The sequence below is a fragment of the Squalius cephalus genome (assembly GCF_949319135.1).
Source record: "Squalius cephalus genome assembly, chromosome: 10".
Taxonomy (NCBI): Eukaryota; Metazoa; Chordata; class Actinopteri; order Cypriniformes; family Leuciscidae; genus Squalius; species Squalius cephalus.
Window position 1 is genome coordinate 31642050 of NC_137131.1, and position 10145 is coordinate 31652194.

The 10145-nt window shown below is 45.3% G+C and overlaps 2 protein-coding genes across 3 annotated transcripts in view; both read right to left on the minus strand.

Moving 5' to 3' along the window:
* The window catches only part of LOC307166205 (craniofacial development protein 2-like), a gene marked incomplete at its 3' end in the record, with an annotated part of 193535 nt that overhangs the window by 64283 nt on the left and 119107 nt on the right, over positions 1–10145 (minus strand). The window lies entirely within an intron of this gene.
* The window catches only part of prkcaa (protein kinase C, alpha, a), a 233676-nt gene that overhangs the window by 50701 nt on the left and 172830 nt on the right, over positions 1–10145 (minus strand). The gene's annotated exons all lie outside the window — the stretch shown is intronic.

Here is a 10145-nt window from a genome sequence, read left to right on the forward strand (position 1 = left end):
GGTTAAAAAGCAATTTCTTAAAAAGCAAATATCTCCCTTTGCTTTGAACTTTGAGCGTTGTAACTTTGCAGATGTTGTTTATGCTCAAACAGCAACATAACACACTAACTAAAGTTAGAAAAGTGAAATCATAATCAACTACCCCTTTAAATAAAATAATTATATTAATTATACTATGAAGATAACAATAACAATATCATTCTGTGTTCGAGCTCTTTACAGCAGGATGGATTCTGATTTTTTTTTTTTCATTCATCAGCTGGAAAAAAGAATTCTGAAAGTGATTCCAACGCTATCGTTCCTCTGGCTGCTATCGTTATAGTTGTGGTGTGGACTCTGCTATTCTTTTACATTTAGAATGATTTTTATTCGTCTTGGTGTGAAAAGACTGGTTAGGTAGGAGGGTTATTCTACTGGTTTAGTAGAATAGAGATATAGAGGGTCTGCTTTTGTATGTGTGGAGAAGTCCGATGTTAAAAAGAAAAAAAAAAAACTCCATGTGGCTGCCTTTGCGGCATGACTTTTAAAGATTTGCTAAAGGAGACAACTCTGCCTCCCACTATCATGTCATGCCACTATGGTCTGAGTTTGTGGGGCAGAAAAAAAAAAAAGAGGGACAGAGAGAGAAAGATAATGTGACTGTGTGTCCGAGGATGTCACAGCAGATAAAGTCATTATTATGAAGTGTGGAAGTGCCACATAAAACTTTGTAAAAGAGCTTCTGTGACAAAGGCAGAGCAGCTGACACTTGTAGAGCATCCTCATGCTAGGACCTGCTCTGGGAAATAAAGTTAAGAGGAAGTTCAGTACAGGTAAACAAGGAAAAGGGGATAGCCTCACACTGGTTTTGAATATGAATAGAAGCAAAAGGAGTAAGAAATCATTGGAAATTCAGTGGCATTAACATTACTGTTAAACATTTAAAATGATGAGCTGCTGCAACAACTTCTGTTGGAGAGCCTCATTAACTGCGATAGGTCCTTTTCACAGTGTGATGACGCATTTCAACAGTTATTAACATTGTACATCTAGCAATGTTTTCATATTTAAATAATTTGTTTTTACATTTATATAAAAAAAAACATGTATACATTTTATTTCTTTGTGTTATATTATCTTGGCATAAAGTAAACTAATTTCTAATACAACGGTTGATTTTACATCAGTCAGTCACATTTAATGTTATGTACGGATCTTGGCTTTGAGCCCAATAACCTTTGAATGGTAAAAGAACAAGCCAATGCACATCGGCAAATGAGTTTTGCAACGCAAGCCTCTCCCCCGCTTCCGGGTATATAAGGCAGTGTGTGAACAATACCACACTTCAGACCCGAGTGGACGCTGATTCACTCGGCTCTTCATTCATAGTTCCTGTGTATCAGAACAAGAGGGTTCCTGTTCCTGTGTTGGTGTAAAGTCATATTCCAGTGGAGGCTGTGGTTGCTGAGTGTGCACAGTCTGGTGCAGTGGCTGTTCTCCTGAACGCTTCAACATCTAAAGAGTAGATTCTCTAAAAGAGTAAACACAGGTGTGACGTTGCATCGTTTTAAAGATGTCATTTCACCTGTGTGTTTCTGGATGCGTCTGACAGCCACAATCTCTGACTCATGTTTGGGTCGTAAGCAAGCTGAGGAGGCATTCGTTGATGAGTCATGTTCGTTGATGAGTCACCCACTGCGGGAAGATGACCATTGTGATTTTGAGATCAAGACCAAGATACCTCGAAAGAGGAGGAGTCCGCTTTCGGGAAGGAATTCCCCTAATACAAATGTCCAGAAATGTTGTTGTCTCAACAGATGCCTCCACCATGGGAAAGGGTGCTTGTATGAGACGGTAAAAAGCAGCTTCAGGCTTCTGGACAGGGCCTCGTCTGCAGTGGCATATCAATTGCCTCGAGCTGCTAGCAGTACATCTTGCCCTGCGCCGGTTTCTGCAGTCGCTGCGGGACAAACGTGCTGGTCTTGACGTACAACACATCGGCTGTTGCGTACATCAACCGTCAATGTAGTCTACGCTCCCGTTGTATGTCGCAACTTGCCCTCCATCTCCTCCTGTGGAGTCAGATGTGAATCAGATCGCTTCATGCCATTTACATCCAGGGCGAGCTCAATCATGCAGCCGACGAGCTCTCACGACAGCATACGTTCAGGGAAGAGTGGAGACTCCACCCTCCGGACAGTCCAGCTGATTTGGGAACTCTTTGGGGTCGCTCAGGTTGACTTGCTCATGTCCTCGGAGACAACCCACTGCCAGTTGTTCTATTCCCTGACTGAGGGGACCCTTAGCATGGATGCACTGGCCCACAGCTGGCCCAGGGGCCTTTGCAAGTATGCGTTTCCCTCAGTGAGACTGCTTGCACAGACACTGTGTAAGGTCAGGGAGGACGAGGAGCAGGTCTTGATGGTTGTGCCTTACTGGCCCAACTGGACCTGGTTCCCAGAACTCATGCTCCTCATGACAGCACCTCACATCCATCAAGAGGGTGGGGGCCTGCAGGCATTTTCGGTCGACGTAGCGTGCCTGGAATTTGGGCCAGCCAACTCTCACATCATCCTGAGACCTGGATACGTGCCCAAAGTGTCCACCATTCCTTTTGGGGACAAGGTGGTAAACTTGCAAGTACTACCCCCAGAGGAGGCAGACCCAGCCCTTGCATTGCTGTGTCCTGTTCGCTCCTTGTGTATGTACATGGGCCACACGCAGAGCTTCATAAACAGCTCTATGTCTTCTATGGAGGCCAGCAGAAGGGAAAGGCTCTTTCCAAACAGAGGTTGGCTGAGTGAGAGTTCACTCGACTCGTGGCGACACCCAACACATTCGCAAGATTTTACAACCTCTGAGTGGAGCCGATTTCTTCCAGTGTTTTGTGTACAAACAGGTAATATGCAGGAAGTTTGGTTCGGTGTCTCGCTTACTGCGCCATTCCCCTTTGAGGACAGGATACGAGCACCTATTCTGCTCACCTGGTGAGTTCCCCGGCTGGTGAACCCTGGTGGAGTTCCTCCAGCATCCCCGGCAGTCAGATGCGGTGAAGGCATTTGACGCCAGGTCTAGTCCTTGTGTGTATGCCCGGTTGGTCAGCCCCTGTACTAGCCCATATGTTGTGATTCCCCTCCTAGGTGATCCCATATGTGTATTCTTCCATGGTATGGCTTCCCTGTTGGCAAGCCCGTGTCTTTCCTTCAGCAGAGTCCACTCTGCCATCTCTGTAACAGTAATGACTCCACCCCTGGACAAGGCGGGATCTACAACAGAGATTTTCTATATGTAGCACTGCCCTAGTGGTCAGTCCAAATGTGTAACACCATATGTTACCTCCCTACGGACAGGATGTGGTCTCTGTAGCGTTCCTTTCAGTCGGAATAGGCACGCTTTCCTGTTGTTATCCAATAGTCTCACTGTACAGGATGAATGAATGAATGAGGCATTTAAATAGCGCTTTCATATGTTCAAAGTTCTGTCAGTAATTAAAAACTTCGTGGTGAGAGGGGCAGTGGTGAGAGGACGCTGGCGTCGTATGTTCGCCGCTTCTCAGCCTGCTAAAACTGCTATGATTATTCTGTGTATCTGTTCTACTGATAACAGATATTGAGATATTGAGCCCTCTGTCCAGCTTTGTTTGGATATTAAAACATCTAGGCTCGGACACTTCCTACCTGGAGCTGCCCTTATTGCTGGAGTGGTGAGCGATCTGGAGATGTTCATCGCCTTGGGATATAGCTGGGGATCCTGTCAGTCGGACTGGCTTCAGTAAATTGAACATATTGATGGTGTAAACCCTCGGACAGTCACAATATAGTAGCTGGCTGAAGCTTTCTCGTCCATCGAGCTGCATTCCGTGGCTAGGCTAACCGGCTGATACCACCTGATACTGTCCTGAAACCAAATCTTCTACAGTCCGCATGGGCTCCCCTCACCTCCAACGTATGCCACACCTGTCCCCTGGGCTACTACGGGCACTGCCACTTGTCCTGGTGTGCATAGTCATCATTCATTCACGTCTGCCGGATTCATGGACAGCTGCTAACTGTAGCATCACAGCGACTCTTCCATCCACCATGCTCCGGTACCTGCCGAACCAACTCTTGGAACTTAACACTCGCCTCGCCCCATCAAACATCTTTGCTCTCAAGCAATTGGGCATTCTTCGCCGACCCCGCTACGTTCATAGGGGGTCGCGGCGGTGTTTTGTTTATTCCGAGAGCAGGACCGAGAGCTCTATTCCAAGCCTGCGGACAGCTGCCAGCGGCGCACACCAACGACGTCATCGGATGCGTCATCAGAGCGCTCATGGCTCAGATCTAAAAAACCCAGGCCCCCTGCTGGAGGAACCACGCACTGCGTGCCTGGGGAAACGCGGAGTGGACCATACTGTGCTGCGCTCTCTGGTAAAGTGGACTCCATCTTCAATGATTACAATAGAACTGTTAAACTGTCAATCACTTACAAATAAGGCATCCTTTATCCACAACTATATATTTGATCAGAAGCTTGATTTTATGTGCCTCACTGAGACCTGGCACAAATCAGAAGTGTATTCTGCACTTAATGAAGCTTGCCCCCCTGGCTATTCATATCTGGAAAAAGCCAGGGGAAATGGACGTGGAGGGGGTTTGGCGGTTATTTATCGCTCTGATCTGTACCTGTCTTCTGTGACATTGCCAAATCTGTCATCATTTGAATGCTTGTCTTTTACGTGTGAAAAGCCCATCCCACTTACAACCATCCTCATATACAGGCCACCTAAACCACACCCACATTTCATTTCAGAATTAACTGAGTTACTCCTGTCAGTGTGCACCACATCAAACAATGTGGCAATTCTTGGAGACTTTAATATCCATGTTAATTCTCCCACTAGCCAATATACTACAGAATTATTACAACTTCTTGATACACTCAATCTCAGACAACTCGTGACAGTCCCTACTCATACAAAAGGGCACACACTGGACCTCATTATAACAAATTTTCCTGTTAACAATGTTCATGTACATGATTTAGGCATATCTGATCATAATGCCATATCATTAGACTTTTCATTCCTGACCTCACTCAGTAAGCCTAAACACAAAATCTGCTTTCGCAAAACAAAAGACATTAACCCTGAACACCTGTCTTACGACCTACAAAACCTGGCCATATCCGCTCATCACTCTTCTCCTGACGCACTTGTCGACCATTACAATACCGGACTGCAAGAGATACTTGATGCCCATGCACCCCTCAAGACACAGACTGTAACATTTACACGCTCTGCCCCGTGGTACACTGGTGCGCTGCGTAGACAGAAGGCGGCTGGGAGGGTCCTTGAGAGGCGCTACGTTGCTTCTGGGCTGATTGTCCATAAAACTGCTTACAGAGAGCACCAAAGATCATATTCCAAATTACTCAGTCAGGCACGGTCACAATACTATTCCAACATCATTAACAATAATCAAGGAAATTCAAAACAGCTCTTTAAAACAATAAATCATCTTCTCAGTCCGCTAACCCTGAGGCAAAATAACAGTACAGACGACCAGTGCAATAAATTTCTTGATTCTTTCACCACAAAAATAACTACCATCCGTTCTAACCTAACACCCAGCAATGTCATTCCATCCATCCCCTCAACCTCAGCACCAACATTCTCTCATTTCATTCTTCCCACACATAGACAGGTTGAAACTCTCATACACAGTATGAGACCCTCAACGTGCTCTCTGGACCCCCTTCCCACTGCCCTGATAAAATCAAATATGACTTTCTTAAGCCCCCTCATCACCACCATTATAAATTCTTCCCTGCAATCTGGCCATCTTCCAATCTCTCTGAAAACTGCACTTATCAACCCCCGGCTTAAGAAACCCTCCCTCGATCCTGATGTTTTATCAAATTACCGGCCTATTTCTAATCTACCATTTCTCTCCAAAGTCATTGAAAAAGTCATTGTCACCCAAATCCACAACCACCTTCACTCACACAGTCTTTATGAAAAATTCCAGTCTGGATTCCGTTCCGCCCATAGTACAGAGACAGCCCTGGTCAGGGTCACAAACGATCTGCTTGTGGCTGCTGACCAGGGCTCTCCATCCCTCCTCCTGCTCTTGGACCTCTCAGCCGCCTTCGACACTGTTGACCACGCCATCCTCCTCCACCGTTTGCAACACTTCATCGGCATTTCACACACAGCATTTCAGTGGTTTCAGTCCTACCTGACTGATAGAGTTGAGTATGTGGCCCTGGGGGGAGCCAGGTCGAGGCCCCACACAGTCACATGTGGAGTGCCTCAGGGTTCGGTCCTCGGCCCCACCCTTTTCTCCATTTATATGCTCCCCCTGGGCCGCATCATCAGCAGGCATGGAGTTGCTTTTCATTGCTATGCTGATGATACTCAGCTCTATGTCAGGTTGGACCCCACATCCCCCACATCATCACTCCCCACTCTAACTGCCTGTCTGGAGGAGACAAAGGCATGGATGACTGACAGCTTCCTTCAGCTAAACAGCTCCAAAACGGAAGGTCACCCCACATCAACTCCGTTCCTCCCCTCTGACCGTTTACTCATTTGCTGGCCATGACATTTCTCTCACATCCTCTATAACAAACCTGGGGGTTCGATTTGACCCCCACCTATCATTTAACACCCACATCCAATTTATCTGTAAGACTGCATTCTTTCATCTCCGGAACATCTCCAAACTCCGCCCCTCCCTATCCTTTTCCGATTCAGAGAAGCTGGTTCATGCCTTTGTCTCCTCCAGGCTTGATTACTGCAATGCACTCCTCATCGGGATCCCTGGCAGGAGGCTGCGCCTCGACTGTGGAATACCCTCCCCAACCACCTAAGGGCGCCACAATCTATCGAGGTTTTTAAAAATAATTTAAAGACTCACCTATTTTGTATTGCATTTTCTTAATATAATTTTGTTTCTTGCTGTTTTGACTGCTTTTATGTTTAGTGTTTTTACCTGTGCACCTGTAGCACTTTGAGATGTGTTATTCACGTGTAAAGTGCAATACAAATAAAATTTATTATTATTATTATTATTACTGTACACCCTGTAAAGGATAACAGGAGCTTCTGTGATTGACATTCTCTATGCACAGCCCTGTCCCTTCTTTCCGCCCCAAAATGTGCGGGGGGACCAGCTGGCTTGCTCAGGGCGCTGGAAGAGGCAGCAGTTGTGGCGTCTTCAATAGGGATCCCAATTTGTCAGTTCAGTTCTGACGTAACTTCGAACGTGACTGCCTGATAGGCAACATTTAGGTTACTAATGTAACTCCCGTTCCCTACGTCCCGTCGCCACAACTTCTGTACCTCTGCTGGCGGCCGGGACCCCGTCTCGGCTCCTCAGAGAAAATGTGAGTATTCGCATGCTGCCTTATATACCCGGAAGTGGGGGAGCAGCTTGCAATGCAAATCTCACTCGCCAGTGTGCAATGGCTTGTTCTGTTACCACTCAAAGGTGATTGGGCTCTCAAGGCGAGCATACACTGTGTGATTTTCGTCTGATTTTGAGCCAAATTCTGACTCGTGCGACTCTTTTTCGGGTCGGGACGATTTTCAGCTTTGTCGTGCGTCGTTTGTCGTGCAGTGTTCGTGCAGTGTACAGGGCGAAACGAGAGCCGATTAACCTCTCCCGAGATCTTTAATTCTGTAGTTCAAACTAGCTGCAAATTACTGTTGCTTACCTCCAGTTTGTGTTGCAAAATGGATTATACCCACTTCTTCCAAACCACCTGCGATGTACACTTTGCCTCTTTATTAATTTGTTAAACAATGTTTTTGAAATAAAGCTGTTTTTAATTTTCATTGATGAATTATTGCAGTGTTCGACATATTATAGACTGTTAATAATTAATTATATGCCTATAATTCATTTCATTGTAATCGACCTAAATGTTTTAGACAATTTTCAATGAGGAGGAGTAAGCTTCTATGTAATATTTTATTATCCTAACAACGCTTTGGTTATGCGGTGATGCGCTATGAAATCATTGCGTGGCAATTTAATTATAATAGCCTATCAATTTAATAATAAAAGTAGCCTAGGCCTTCCCTAATAATAATAATAATAATAATAGTAATAATAATAATACTAACAATAATTTAATACATAAATTGTTACCAGGGCTCTCCATCCCTCCTCCTGCTCTTGGACCTCTCAGCCGCCTTCGACACTGTTGACCACGCCATCCTCCTCCACCGTTTGCAACACTTCATCGGCATTTCACACACAGCATTTCAGTGGTTTCAGTCCTACCTGACTGATAGAGTTGAGTATGTGGCCCTGGGGGGAGCCAGGTCGAGGCCCCACACAGTCACATGTGGAGTGCCTCAGGGTTCGGTCCTCGGCCCCACCCTTTTCTCCATTTATATGCTCCCCCTGGGCCGCATCATCAGCAGGCATGGAGTTGCTTTTCATTGCTATGCTGATGATACTCAGCTCTATGTCAGGTTGGACCCCACATCCCCCACATCATCACTCCCCACTCTAACTGCCTGTCTGGAGGAGACAAAGGCATGGATGACTGACAGCTTCCTTCAGCTAAACAGCTCCAAAACGGAAGGTCACCCCACATCAACTCCGTTCCTCCCCTCTGACCGTTTACTCATTTGCTGGCCATGACATTTCTCTCACATCCTCAATAACAAACCTGGGGGTTCGATTTGACCCCCACCTATCATTTAACACCCACATCCAATTTATCTGTAAGACTGCATTCTTTCATCTCCGGAACATCTCCAAACTCCGCCCCTCCCTATCCTTTTCCGATTCAGAGAAGCTGGTTCATGCCTTTGTCTCCTCCAGGCTTGATTACTGCAATGCACTCCTCATCGGGATCCCTGGCAGGAGGCTGCGCCTCGACTGTGGAATACCCTCCCCAACCACCTAAGGGCGCCACAATCTATCGAGGTTTTTAAAAATAATTTAAAGACTCACCTATTTTGTATTGCATTTTCTTAATATAATTTTGTTTCTTGCTGTTTTGACTGCTTTTATGTTTAGTGTTTTTACCTGTGCACCTGTAGCACTTTGAGATGTGTTATTCACGTGTAAAGTGCAATACAAATAAAATTTATTATTATTATTATTATTACTGTACACCCTGTAAAGGATAACAGGAGCTTCTGTGATTGACATTCTCTATGCACAGCCCTGTCCCTTCTTTCCGCCCCAAAATGTGCGGGGGGACCAGCTGGCTTGCTCAGGGCGCTGGAAGAGGCAGCAGTTGTGGCGTCTTCAATAGGGATCCCAATTTGTCAGTTCAGTTCTGACGTAACTTCGAACGTGACTGCCTGATAGGCAACATTTAGGTTACTAATGTAACTCCCGTTCCCTACGTCCCGTCGCCACAACTTCTGTACCTCTGCTGGCGGCCGGGACCCCGTCTCGGCTCCTCAGAGAAAATGTGAGTATTCGCATGCTGCCTTATATACCCGGAAGTGGGGGAGCAGCTTGCAATGCAAATCTCACTCGCCAGTGTGCAATGGCTTGTTCTGTTACCACTCAAAGGTGATTGGGCTCTCAAGGCGAGCATATACTGTGTGATTTTCGTCTGATTTTGAGCCAAATTCTGACTCGTGCGACTCTTTTTCGGGTCGGGACGATTTTCAGCTTTGTCGTGCGTCGTTTGTCGTGCAGTGTTCGTGCAGTGTACAGGGCGAAACGAGAGCCGATTAACCTCTCCCGAGATCTTTAATTCTGTAGTTCAAACTAGCTGCAAATTACTGTTGCTTACCTCCAGTTTGTGTTGCAAAATGGATTATACCCACTTCTTCCAAACCACCTGCGATGTACACTTTGCCTCTTTATTAATTTGTTAAACAATGTTTTTGAAATAAAGCTGTTTTTAATTTTCATTGATGAATTATTGCAGTGTTCGACATATTATAGACTGTTAATAATTAATTATATGCCTATAATTCATTTCATTGTAATCGACCTAAATGTTTTAGACAATTTTCAATGAGGAGGAGTAAGCTTCTATGTAATATTTTATTATCCTAACAACGCTTTGGTTATGCGGTGATGCGCTATGAAATCATTGCGTGGCAATTTAATTATAATAGCCTATCAATTTAATAATAAAAGTAGCCTAGGCCTTCCCTAATAATAATAATAATAATAATAATAATAGTAATAATAATAATACTA